This window comes from Mobula birostris, chromosome 13 (genome assembly GCF_030028105.1).
Source record: "Mobula birostris isolate sMobBir1 chromosome 13, sMobBir1.hap1, whole genome shotgun sequence".
In the NCBI taxonomy this organism is placed as follows: Eukaryota; Metazoa; Chordata; class Chondrichthyes; order Myliobatiformes; family Myliobatidae; genus Mobula; species Mobula birostris.
In genome coordinates, this window is record NC_092382.1 from 76,660,198 (window position 1) to 76,674,330 (window position 14,133).

The following is a 14,133-nucleotide window of genomic DNA, read 5'->3' on the forward strand; positions in this document are numbered from 1 at the left end:
CAAATTTCCTTTGAACTTTAATATTTAGTATCTGCAAACACCAAAACTTTCTCAAGAGTATTGGACGAGCAACTAGTTGATTCACAGAAAATGTCTGACCGGGAGTGGAGATCATGTTTTTAACAATTCTGCATATTCCTGCTTAAAATATTTGAGAAGACGATTAGGATCCCATACAGTTTCTAAAGTATCCATTGTGAACTCAGCAATTAGGAAATACGAATAATCAATTCTTGATATCTGCAGCATAGATGCAAAATGTAAGCGTCAAAATCCATACCTGAATTGTTGCGTTCAGTAGGAGTCACTCCGGAACCTGTGTACATATTGCAAAGAAGTTTCAGAAAACGCATCTCTATTGGTGTTTATATTGGATATTTCTCATTCCGAAATTAACAAATCATTTGGAGGGAAATTGGAAATGTCAGTCAAAGCATAGAGCATACCAGAACAAAGAACGATGACATCTTCTTTGTGATCACAGTCATGTTGACCAAATGATGAGGAACGACAGCTGGACAGAAAAGATTCACTTCCCGTGCATTTGACTTCATCAAGCCAGACAGGACCGGCTGCCTGGGTCATTTTAACATCTTCTGGAGCCCAGAGAGCAAGGCCACACCTTAGCTGTCTGCAGACGACATTGGCATCAGCCAGATCCCAAGAGTCGTCACACACCGTGCCCCAGCTGTCATTAAACCAGACCTCAAGCTTTCCGGAGCAGTTGTGATTGCCGTTAACAAGACGCAATGGAACATCTAGGTATGAAACAATAAAATTGAGATTTATTTAATAATTAGTCTGGGAATCAGAAGTTCGTCAGAGAGAAAATAGAACTAATTATAGAACGCAAGGGCAGGCACCTCGGCCCACCATTTCTTTATACAACACTGCCAAATTATACCACCTCTCTTCTGCCTCACATAATCGATATCGCTCAAATACTTACACTTGCCTACTCCAGCTGAAAGCCTTTTAATCACGATAACTGTAAATATTTCTATTATCACTCCTCAAAACCTGCTCCAAGCAATATCATTCTCAATTTACCAATAAAGGTTTTCCTCTACTACTTCATTTAAGCCGTCATCTGTCACCTTAAATACGTCCATTAATATTTGATTTTTTTTTTTTACAATGGTTTAGACTCTCTACCTGGCCTGTCTCACCTAATGATACGTATCTATTAGGACTCATTTTAGGTGCAGAATGAGCCCCAAGTGTTTCCATTCCTTCTTATGCAGGCAGACTCTGAGTAAATCTCTTTTATAAACCCCACATGCTTCTTGAAATGCGACAAATGGAAATATAAATGATATGAAATCATTGCTTTTCATATCCACAAATAGTTTATGAAGTCCATTCATTGTTGATCGAACAGGCAACATATTTTATTCTTATCACTAGTGTCCGATTAATGAAGGCATTACGTCACAGACCTTGCTCTTCAACTCATACTTCATCATGAAATGCTGAAAGACATGATGAAGGACAAAACCAATTTCACTGTCAGCCAGTTTGTTTTTTGTCTTCAGTTCATACCGGCGAAACAAAAAACACTCGAATACAGCTCATGCACATCTTTCAACTCCAACCATAAATTGTGGGCGTTATATATACGTCGTCCTATGTTCTCTCTAGTTAACCACTTGTGTTATTTTGGTTATGTAATACAGATTGCCTTGCTCTCTCATTTTCTCATATTTCCAACGAAATAGATATCTTTTATCTATTGATCGTAGCCTTTATTCATCTTTCTATATTGCCCAATAACCCGACCGTCTTTATGTATCCTGCGGTTTACATATATTTACTTCATTTGTTTTATCCAAATCAACAATGTCTCTCGCCTTTGACTATCTCCATACTTTCCCTCGTTCACTTCCCTCCTTCCAAGGTAATACCGATTCCCAAGTCCGTCCAGCTGGTCAGAAGACAATTCCTGCATATCATTTATAATCTTGCCTGATAACAAATGTTCCCGATGAATTCCAATTAATTCCCTCTATCTTCTGTCTGGACATGGAATTCGTCACAATTCACTCCCCTTTGGCAGTGCTCAACAGAGTCGTGGGAAACCAGGATTCTGGTCAATGCGCGCCCAATTTCGTAGAGGGCAAGAGGAACGAAATTTATTTTTCTGATAGCGGCATTAATACAAGGTTTTCTGATTTCAGCAAAGAAGTTTTCGAATTCGTCACCTTTTAAAGGGAAAGAGGAGAATGCGTTTTCTTGCAAGCAGCCTCTTTCAGTGATTCCTTCCGTCATATTGGTTTCTGTTGACAAAATAAATATTTTGACGAATTTATACATAAATATGTAAAACGTAAATAGATATAAGACTGTCTTATTTACCTTCGCAAGCAACTCCTGCATCCTCAGTATGGTCACACTGGTGTTTTCCCCACGGTTGCGACTGACACTGCCAAAGGGTCGATTCGTGTGAAGTACATTCAATCTCATCCAACCATATAGGTCCACGTCCCTTTCCAAATTGATATGAGCCAGGATAAATATTATTCATTGGTCCACATTTCATTTGTTTGCAAATCACTTCTGCAGACTTGCCATAAAGGTTCGTGGAACAGACTGTTCCCCAGGTCCTGTTGTACCACACTTCAATTCGTCCTTTGCATCGACTACCTCCGTCCTGCAGGCGCAACTTTTTGTGCTCTGATAAGGATGTATTTGAAGACAAAAGTTGTCGCAAAATTAGCATACAATGGGAAACGCGTTTTTTTCTACTTCTGCAACAGAAATTAGCCGTGTGTGTGTGTGTGTGCGTGTGTGTGTGTGTGTGTGTGTGTGTGTGTGTGTGTGTGTAGAACAAAGATAAAAAAATAAAATGAGCACATTCAGTAGGAAGTTATTGATTAGCAAAATTAAACGAACCCAGGAAGCACGGAGTGATATATTGTGCTGAATTACTGAAAGGAGGGTACGGGTTAGTGACGGAAAATTGAGGAATAGAAGATCGAGCGTCTGATACTGGAATCTTATCGGATTCACCAACAATTGAGAATGGTAAATATTTGAATTCATTTAAGGAAGAAGTATGAAGAGCAGGGAAAATCTGTCCATCCTCTGTCCTTAACGAAAAGTATGAATTGAGACATTGGAAATATGTTGACCGACAGAAACCGTCACTTGCTCTTCAGGGCAAAAAAAAAACGTGGTTAAATGTCTTGACTGCCCCTCAGTACCTCATTCTTAAGACCGCACCTACTAAATCCAGACTAGTAACAGACTGTGATGAAATAAAGGTGGCGGCGAAATTACTATATTATTTTCATTTATTCTATCCCCCGATTCGATAAGAGTGTTTGAAACTGATTTTAGGATTTATTTGTGTGTGTATATATATATATATATATATATAATATATATATTCCAGGCATTATCTTCGGAGATTCTAATGTAATCACCTACACTATTTAATCGCATGCAAATCACCTGTGTTTTGAATTCGGAAAAGCTGACCTCACATTAGCTTCTGGCTTTTTGCCACTTCATTTAGCCACAGCTACTCTGATTGTGTTATCTGTCTTTTATTCCTTCCTGCGACAATACAACTCAATAGAATATTCGTCTTCTCTGGACACACTACAGCCTTCTAGTCTCGGTATCAAATTTCTACCGTTGGCTCTTTTAGTTGATTTTGTTTACAGATATTATTTTACTCCTGACTTTTTTCCCAATTAATTCAGTAAGTGAGAAGGAGAGGTAAAGAAACATGGGGAAAAAGAAATAATGGGAATTGAAAAAGAATGCTATGTTTTTGAATCTTTTTTGGGGGGGATTTTATTATACGGAATTTCCATCGATCCGATTTGATAAATTGTATTATTCTGTCTCTCCTGATTTGGACTGCTATGTTATTTCTAGTCACTAGATGGCCCTGCTTACTCGCATGTTCACAGCAACTTACTACTGCTTTGCTAAGTAATTGAATTTCATCATGACATCGGGTATTTAAGAATCGCTTGCATATTTTAGTCTGAAACACTTTGCTACGGGTCGAAGGAATTTGGATCAATATTTGAATCTATCTTTTGTAAAAACGCCTAGCAGTATTTTTTTTTTCACAGCTCCTCGAGTAGTGTAACGAGTTGGTGAACAGTCAGTCAACCATCAAACTACACCGATACATAGACTGGAGATTATTTATTTGCCTCGCTTGAGTAAAGAAAACGGGGAAGCACTTGAGCGACGGCAGAAGAATTATTAGGCAGAATCAATACTGAAATCAGGATGATTAATGTTATGACATTAGTAATGGGAAATATAAACATTCCAGATACATAGGGAATAAGTTTAATGTTTCTGCGTACGTGTGCTCCACGCATTATCAACATTTAGACAGTTGATTCTGGCCCAATCGGCTCCTGTCCAGTTTTACATTATTTATTACATCTCCGTAGTCATGGCGTGCTGCACAGACAAAGAAAAGTAAATTTAAAGAAAATTGAAATGTTCTTTACCAGAGCATGTCAATGTCACAGCTTCTTTTTGACTGCAGTCATGTTCGGCCCATGGTGCTGATGGACATTCCCAGAGAAATGTTTCATTACCCGAGCATCTCACTTCATCTAACCAAACTGGGGGAGGGCGTCTTCCGCAGTAACCGTGAGTTTTATACTCCAAAGCATATCCACAACCCAGTTGTCTGCAGACCACGTTAGCGTCGACCAGATCCCAGGAGTCGTCACAAACCATGCCCCAAGATCCACGGTAATAAACCTCTAGCTGACCAGCACATGGATCTTCACTTCCGGAGAGTCGTAACTGCAAGTGGCCTATCGAACAGTAATATGGAAAGTAAATCAATACATTGGAAAGTAGAAACATCACCGGCTTCTCGTTTCTAAAGATGATTCTGAGATTATTATTATGGCTCTTAAAAAGAGCTGTGCCATGATGTAACAATTATTCCAGAACTTGAAAATGTTTGAAATCCAAGTATAAAATGTAAAAGTTTGGATGAATACAACATATGAAGAAACGCAGAGTTGCTTCTATCATTAAGGACGGAACTCAGAGGCTGGTAGTTGGACGTTTTCCCACATCTGCTGCTATTCCATTTTCCTGCCTTTCGCACAAACGAGGAAACTAGTTAGCCTGATCTCAGTGTTTGGAAATATACCGGGATCTATTATTAATGAGAAGGCAGAAGACAAACACATGTCTGACAAATGTACTTGCCTGACAAATCTGTTGGAATTATTTGAAGAAATAATAAGTAGGATCGACAGAGGAGAAGCGGTTGATTTTGCGGTACTTGGATCTTCAAACGGCCATCGTCAACCTGCCGCACATGTGGCTGCTTAACGAGTTAGAGCCCGTGGTATTAAAGGAAATATTCTAGGATGGACAGAGCAGTCGCTGATTGGCAGTAGGCAAAGATCGGGAATGAAGGGAACCTTCTCCCGTTGGCCGCCGGTGACACGTGGTGTTTTTAGTGGTCTGTGATTGGACCAATTCATTTTACGTTATGTGTCAATGATTTGGATGATTGTGTTGATGAATTTGCTCAGAGGTTTGCAGACAATATGAAGGTAGCTGGAGGGACAGTCAGATTTGTGGAGGTGATAGGACACAGAAACACAAATATAGTTTAGGAGAGTGGACAAAAATGACAGATGCAATACAGTTTTGGGTAGTGGATGCTCATGCACTTTGGTAGAAAAAAAAAGAAAGGTTTGACTGTTTCCTAACTGGAGAGAAAATACAAAAAGAAAAGAAGCGCAGAAGGGCTTGGGAGCCCCTGTGCAGGATTCTCCAGACGACAGTTTACTGGTGTGAGCCGGTGGATAACAAGACAAGTGTAATGGATGTAATTTTGGGACTATGTGAAGCACTGGTGAGACCTCACAAGTAGTAATCAGTGCAATTTTGGGCCCCTTATCTTAGATTGGATCTGCTGAACAAGGAGGGCGTCAAAGGAGGTTCACTAGAATGTCTTTTCATAAGAAGACCGTTTGATGGCTCTGGGTTGTGTTCACCAAAATTCAGAATAAATACCATGCCGAATCCTCGAAACTAGATTAGATTAGATTAGTTTCAATTTTATTGTCATTGTGCCGAGTACAGATACAAAGCCAATGAAATGCACTCAGCATCTGACCTGAAATGCAAAGAATAGTGTTATTTACAAAATAACTGCGAGTAAAATAATTGCTACAGCACACAAATATAAAAGTACTGAGACAGTACAATATGGATTCAATACTGCTTAGCGCCGTGATGAGAGGTTCAGCAGTGTCACAGCCTCAGGGAAGAAGCTCTTCCTGTGCCTGCTGGTGCGGGAGCGGAGGCTCCTGTAGCGCCTGCCGGTTGGGAGGAGAGCGATAAGTCCATGGTTGGGGTGAGATGCATCCTTGATAATGTTTTTCGCCCTGCCCAGGCAGCGTTCATTGCAGATGTTCTCAACAGTGAGCAATTGCGTGCCGATAATCCGCTGGGCAGTTTTGACCACACGCTGGAACGCTTTGCAGTCCGATACACAAATCTCCTAAGAATCTCTGGACTCCGCTGTGCTTTCGCTATAATTGCAGTTCTGTGTTGAGTCTAGGACAGGTCGTCAGGTAATTGAAATTGCTGACCCTCTCCTCATCTGATGCGCCGCTGAGGCCTGACTCATGGACCGGTGGTTTCCTCCACCTGAACTCAATACCTCCTCTTTGTCATGCTGACTTTGAGAAAGTGGTTGGTGCTGTGACACCGCTCCTCAGGATGTTTAATATCCCTTCAAAATGCTATTGTGTCATCAACTTTGTCAGTGGTGTCGTCAGCAAATCTGAGTATGGCAGAGGTGCTGTACTTTGTCATACAGTGTAACGCGAAGGAAACACGGAGCTGTGCTCGCAACCATTTGGAGAACCTGTGCTGATGGAAATTTTGGAGTAGATGTTGTTGCCATTCGGAACATATTGCCCGGATCTGCAGTCCAGGATGCAATTGTATAAGTAGTTATTGAGGTACAGACTTCGAGTTTTTGATCAGTTTTAAGGGGATGGTGGCATTTTATGCTGAGCTGCAGTGAAGAAACAACCCTGCAATGTGTGTATCTTTGCTGTCCAGATGATCCTGGATAGTATGAAGAGCCAGTGAGATGACCTCTTTAGTGGACCTATTGCTCCGGTAGGAAAATTTGGGCCGGACAACTCTCCTCTGAGGCAGAAGTTGATATGTCCCATTAGCAAATTCTTAAAACACTTCCTCATTGTTGCTGCCATTGTAACTGACAGATAGTTATTCAGGCAGATCATCAGGTTCTCCTAAGAAACCAGTATGTGAAGTATACTTGAAGTTGGTGGCCACATCAGACTGCCGAAGCAAGATGCGAAAGAGCACGATAGGCAGTTGATCAGCTCAGTTCTGAACTGGTTGGCCAGCCATCCCTTCTGGGCCGTATGCTTTTGGTGAGTTTACCCTCATGAACGCTAATTGCATGTCAGCCTCACAGTCTTGAATCACAGAATTATCGGGGGCTCCGGGAATACTTGATGGCTCGCCCATGTTTTGACAGTCAAAGCGGGCATAAAGTGGATTGAACCCATCTGGAAGCGAAGCTTTTTCCCACTACGTCGCTTGATTTTACACTGTGCAAACCCGTCCAAAATGGTCGAGCTTGCTTCATGGATTTCAGCAAGGCATTTAAAAAAGTACACGATGAAAGGTTTAATGAGAAAATAAGGAGACAGGGGATCCAAGGGAACATTGCTTTGTGGATTCAGTGACCAGCGGGGTGCCTCAGGGATCTGTTGGACCCCTACTCTTCGTGAATCTTATAAATGCTGTGAATGAGGAAGTGGAGGGATGGGTTAGTAATATTGCTGATGACACAAAGGTTGGGAGTGTTGTGGATAGTGTGGGGGGTTGTCAGAGGTTACAGCGGTACATTGATAGGATGTAAAACTGGGCTGAGAAGTGGCAGATAGAGTTCAACTTAGATAAATGTAAGATGGTTCATTTTGTTAGGTAGTTCGAATACAATAGCAGAATAAAGTATTAATGGTAAGACTATCGGCAGGGCCGAGTATCAGAGGGATCTTGGGGTCCGAGTCCATTAGACAATCAGGGTGCTGGGCAGTTTGACTCTGTGGTTAAGTAAGATTACGGTGCATTGGCCTTCATAAATCGTAAGACTGAGTTTGGGAGCCGACAGGTAATGTTGTGGCTATATAGGAACCTGGTCAGACCCCTCTTGAAGTACTGTGCTCAGTTCTGGTCGCCTCACTACAGGAAACATGTGAAAAGCATAGAAAGGGTGCAGAGGAGACTTACAAGGATGTTGCCTGGGCTAGTTACAGAGGAGATGACATGGGTAAATGGTTTTTTGTTTTTTTTTAACGCAGAGAGTGGTGAGTGTTTGGAATCGGCTGCCGGCGACGGTGGTGATGACGAATAAGATAGGGCCTTTTAAGAGACACCGAGACAGGTACATGAAGCTCAGGAAAATAGAGGGCTATAGGTAACTCAAGGTAATTTCTAGGGTAAAGACATTTTCAGCACTGCTTTGTGGGACGAAGCAGCTGTTATTATGCTGTAGCTTTTCTATGTTTCTATGTTTCTATGGTTCATGCTTAGTGTGGAAATCCCCTTCACCTTTTACATTTCTTCCTGCATAAAGTACCACAGCCACCTGTAACTTTCTTGTTCACCGGTCTTGTATGCCTCTTTTCTGGTCCTCGCCAGATTGCGAATCTCATGTTTCATCTAATTTTTCGTTTTGCGAAAGATTCTGAGTGATTCTGTACGTCCACACTCGTCTATAATTAATTATATGAAGTATGTGAGAACCTCGGTGTTTTCATTCAGATACATAGATATGTTCTTCAACTCTGCTCAGTCCTCCGAAGAGAAGCATCCGATACCCGTCGCTTTTGTCTTCCCCGACGTCCCCTTTGCTGTCCAAATATATAGAGCTTGTCTGCTCGTCTGCAGGTACGATAAGGGCGACCAAGAAATCAGATTTACCGAAATCCGGTCTGGTCATGCAACGACAGTTTTCCTCAGTTATGCATCCGGATATATAAATTACACGAACGACAAATTAAGAATTGCGCAGATGGATCGGAGGAATGTTCTGGCGGCGATGACAGCAGATGAGAAAAGGCTGAAATTTCAGGGCAGGACAGCCAGGATAGATATATCACACAAAGGAAGAAATACTCAATTGGCAGGAGTAGGCAACTGTGTCTGGCAAAAAGAAGTTATGGACTGCATAAAAGCCAAGGAAATGGTATATGAAGTAGAAAAATTGAGTCGGAAATTGGATGATTGGGAACTCTTAAATTCCAACAAAAGGCACCCAAAAAAGCTTGAAATATGAGCGCAGACTAGCCAATAATATGAAAAAAATGGATACCGTGTTTTTTTCAGTTGTATGAAGAGGGAAAGGGAGCTGAACGCTCGTATTAGACCACGGGAAAATGACACTGATGAGGTGGGAATTTGAGATAAAAATTGGCAGATGAGCTTAATATGTACTTTGCATCTGGGGTGCACTGTGAAGGCAGCAGCTGTGAGCTAGTAACCTGTGAATATCAGTTCGCAGGAGAGAGTGTTATTTCAAAGGAAAAATGCTTGGCAAACTCAAACGTCTGAAGTCACCTGGACCAAATGGACTAAATCCCGGAATTCGGAGACTGGTTTCAGAAGAGATAACAGATCCTTTGGTCCTGTCCTTTCAAGATTCACTTCATCTTATATATATACATATACATATATATATATATATATATATATATCAATAATTTAGACGATGGAATTAAATGCAGCATCTCCAAGTTTGTGGATGACGCGAAGCTGGGCGGCAGTGTTAGCTGTGAGGAGGATGCTAAGAGGTTGCAGGGTGACTTGGATAAGTTAGGTGAGTGGGCAAATTCATGGCAGATGCAATTTAATGTGGATAAATGTGAGGTTATCCACTTTGGTGGCAAGAACAGGAAAACAGATTATTATCTGAATGGTGGCCGATTAGGAAAAGGGGAGGTGCAATGAGACCTGGGTGTATTGTACACCAGTCATTGAAAGTGGGCATGCAGGTACAACAGGCGGTGAAAAAGGCGAATGGTACACTGGCATTTATAGCGAGAGGACTCGAGTACAGGAGCAGGGAGGTACTACTGGAGTTGTACAAGGCCTTGGTGAGACCACACCTGGAGTATTGTGTGCAGTTTTGGTCCCCTAATCTGAGGAAAGACAATCTTGCCATAGAGGGAGTACAAAGAAGGTTCACCAGATTGATTCCTGGGATGGCAGGACTTTCATATGATGAAAGGCTGGATGAACTAGGTTTATACTCGTTGGAATTTAGAAGATTGAGGGGGGATCTTATTGAAACGTATAAAATTCTAAGGGATTGGACAGGCTAGATGCAGGAAGATTGTTCCCGATATTGGGGAAGTCCAGAACGAGTGGTCACAGTTTGAGGATAAAGGGGAAGCCTTTTAGGACGGAGATGAGGAAAAACTTCTTCACACAGAGAGTGGTGAATCCCTGGAATTCTCTAAAACAGGAAACAGTTGAGGCCAGTTCATTGGCTATATTTGAGAGCGAGTTAGATATGGCCCCTGTCACTAAAGGGATCGGAGGTATGAAGAGAAAGCATTTCTGAGTTGGTTAATCAGCCATGATCATACTGAATGGCGATGCCGACTAGAAGGGCCGAATGGCCTACTCCTGCACCTATTTTCTCTCTAAAGTATCTACCTTGGTATGGTCCTGGAGGACGGGAAGTATCACTCTGAGAAGGGAGGAAGGCAAAGGAAAGAGAATTATAGTCTAGTTTACCGATCGTCAGTGGTTTGGAACGTGTTGGATTCTATTATAAATGATGTTGTTCCCAGAAAATCTACAGAATATAACAGACAATTAATCTTGAATTAATATCACAAAATCGATCTCTCTCCGACACTCCTGGTGACTAGACATACTGATGCAGAGAAAAAAAAAATATTACATGAAAAATGGTATTAGTGCACGGACGAAAATATCACCAAACTACTTCATTAAGAGATGTAGCGAAAAATATTAGAAGTAAAATATAATTATTTCCGTTCTATTTGAACATTTATTTGAGTCCTTATCCCTAATGGTTCCGATCAGAAATACTGCCAGGCGTCAGTACCATCGCCTCGTTTTACACTTCTTTGCAAATTTCCTCTCTCAAATTCCCCCTCCAGAATCCCTTCCTTGTTCAACTAAATGCTCAATTTCCTCTTTTTAAAGCACAGAACGAAGAAAACAGTTGTGCCTGGCATGTAACCTTCTCTATAAACTGCCTATAAATGCCCTAACACATAGCACTCTATTTTACTAAACTTAATGTACCTATCTAAGAGTTTCTGAAAAGATCCTATTTTATCCGCATCCATCACCGGCAGTGCATTTCATGCATCCATCACTCTCTGTAAAAAACTTACCCCTTCCACCCCCTCTGTATCGACTTCCAAAGAACCTTAAAACAATACCCGGTTGTAGTACAATTTAACTCCGAACAAATGACCCAAAATATATTTCCTTTAATCTTTGTATACACCTCTATCAGGTCACCTCTCATCCCCCGTCACTCCAAGAAGAAAAAGCCGGGCTCACGCAGCCTATTCTCACAGGGCACAGTCTCCAATCCAGGCAAAACCCTCGTAAATCTCCTCTGCACTCTGTCGATAGTTTCCGCATTTTCTCGGCAGTATGGTGACCAGAACTTAACAGAATAGACCAAGCGGGGTCTGGCCAAGCTGTAACAGTACCCCGCGGCTCTTGATTGTGCCATCGCTTTAACTTAAATCATCATATTTTCAGACCTGAATGGAAGTCTGATTTTGAAAAGGATAAACTAGGAGACTAGCAATAATACGGAGGGAATAAGCAAGGGGCGGGGGGGGGGTAGCAGAGAGAGAGAGAGAGAGAGAGAGAGAGAGAGAGAGAGAGAGAGAGAGAGAGAGAGAGAGAGGAGAGAGAGAGAGAGAGCGAGAGAGAGAGAGAGAGGGAGAAGGCAGGTAGAACTCCCAGTATTTAATTGTAATCAATAGCAAAATTGTCGAACTGCCAGGACGATCCCTTTCAGTATATATCCTAAATTATGAATAAATCATTGAAAGCCTATGAAGTAAATTCGTAGTTCCAGCGAAGCAGAATTAATTTTGCACATTTTGCCCGGGTAAATGCGTTTTTATTCATCGTGTTCAGTTTTCTATGCACCTTCCCACATTGTACTGGCTAGTCGGTTAATTGATTACAATAAATTCGCTCGTATGTTTTAGGAGCGGAGCTGCCGTAGGAGCTGTGGTTGGGGAAATAAATTGGAAGCCCTGCAAGAGGAGATATGATTGATAACGCCGTTTTGATGAGAGAAATGGAGATATAAATACCTGCAAGTCTCAGTATTTCTAAATTTATCTCTCTAAATAATTAATAGCCACACGATATTAAAAATTACAATTTCCACTTTTCCATGCTATTCACCTGAACACAGGACGCCAACGCCGATGAAGTCAGAGGAAGACCGATTGAATATGGATGTCCTGCAATTTTGGAGATGAGATTCGTTTCCTTCACACTGAAGGTCGGTCACCCACACGGGCCCTTCTTTCCCTCTGTACCCCGAGGCGATGTAGGAGGATGTGGCCACACCGCAACGCAGTTGCTTACAGACGACGTTGGCCTCATTGATAGTCCAAAAGTTATCCTGTATTCTGCTCCATCCGCCATTATCATAAACCTCCACCTGGCCGTCGCAGCGGCTTCCCCCTTCGGTCAGCCGCAGAGACCACATTTCATCTACAATGTGGATGAGATTGTGTAAAACAGTTAATAATTACTCAATGTATCCCAGATACTTTCAGCTATTAGCGGCAAATATTAGTTTATACACTAATTTCCTACAAGGCAATCTCCCCAGAAGCCACTTAACATCTCTTCTCCCTCCGCAGGATAAAAAAAGACACACACGTAGCGGTCCCAGGCATTATTCTTGCTCGCCGAACATAAAGAGAGCCATTTAAAGTTTTATTATAATTCATTGTTCTTTTTCAACTGTTTATAATATGACTTAACTCACCTGCAAACATTACATCTTTATTTTTGCAGATTTTAAAATGGTACAAAAATTACTATCCTGAAACACCATTTGACATAATTCTCTGCACTTTACAATAATTTCTCCTCAAATTTTAGTTTGATTCACTGTAGTACTCAAGGTCTGTGTATCCAAAATAAAACAGTGCAAATTGCAAACACAGACTGTAGCCACAAAAAAATTTAGATTTGTGGCATATTTTTGCAGAAAACTTTGGATGCATTCAATTGTTCTTTTTTTCTTTTTTTTTTTTTGTCTCTGTTATGGATATCTTTTCGACCAAAGAAGGGTTTCATTCAGACTAATGTTTCAACAGCTCACCGGTGCAGATCAGGCTGGCGTCATTTCCATGCGAACAGCTGATCTGACTCCACGCTGAGACTTGGCAATCAGCTAGTCGGGACTCATTGCCCAAACAAATGTAGTTATCCTTCCACACCGGCCCGTTTCCTGTGCCAAAGTATGCATCTCTGGGAGTTTCCTTTACTGCACCACACTGCAGCTGTTCACAGACCACGGCAGCATCTTCCAAGCTGAAGTACTCATCACAAAGTGTTCCCCACTGGTCGCCGTGCTGAATTTCCACCCGGCCAGAACATCTGCTGTTCCCATCAACGAGTCGTGCTACAGAATTCCCTGTTTTATTAATAATTGAATTCAGTTAATTAATCTCAACATAAACTAATTAAAAGAACTTGCACAGGATCGGACCGCTATCCAGAGCATCTGCTCGGCAGAGCTTCGCGAAAGTAAGAGTATGGCACAATGTACACCAGTATATCTTTTATCTGATTGGCACACAATCATTTTTTTTTCCCAATTCATTTTTAAGTGTCGTGAATAATCTGCATACACCACGACAGGAACCTCGCGTTTTTGTAGGTTTATAACAAAATCAGTGCTATTGTTTCAAACATTGGGCCGAGCAGGTAAAAAAGTGTTTCCTTACCTGATTTCTATACAGTACTCCTGATTTTGTTGATCGTTCACAGTTTCATGCCCATCACTCTAAATGTTACATTTTGTCGAAGTTGAAAATACCAACACCA

The 14,133-nt window shown here is 41.5% G+C and overlaps 1 long non-coding RNA gene across 1 annotated transcript; it reads right to left on the reverse strand.

Annotated features, from left to right (window-relative positions):
• Nucleotides 1-521: 521 nt before the first annotated feature.
• LOC140207018 (uncharacterized) lies at nucleotides 522-12,549 on the reverse strand. Its single transcript, XR_011888458.1, has 5 exons — nucleotides 12,472-12,549; nucleotides 4,482-4,796; nucleotides 2,356-2,673; nucleotides 2,202-2,276; nucleotides 522-758 (listed from the first exon to the last, which is right to left on the reverse strand). It is a non-coding gene; the product is annotated as an uncharacterized lncRNA (long non-coding RNA).
• Between the last annotated feature and the right edge of the window lie 1,584 nt (nucleotides 12,550-14,133).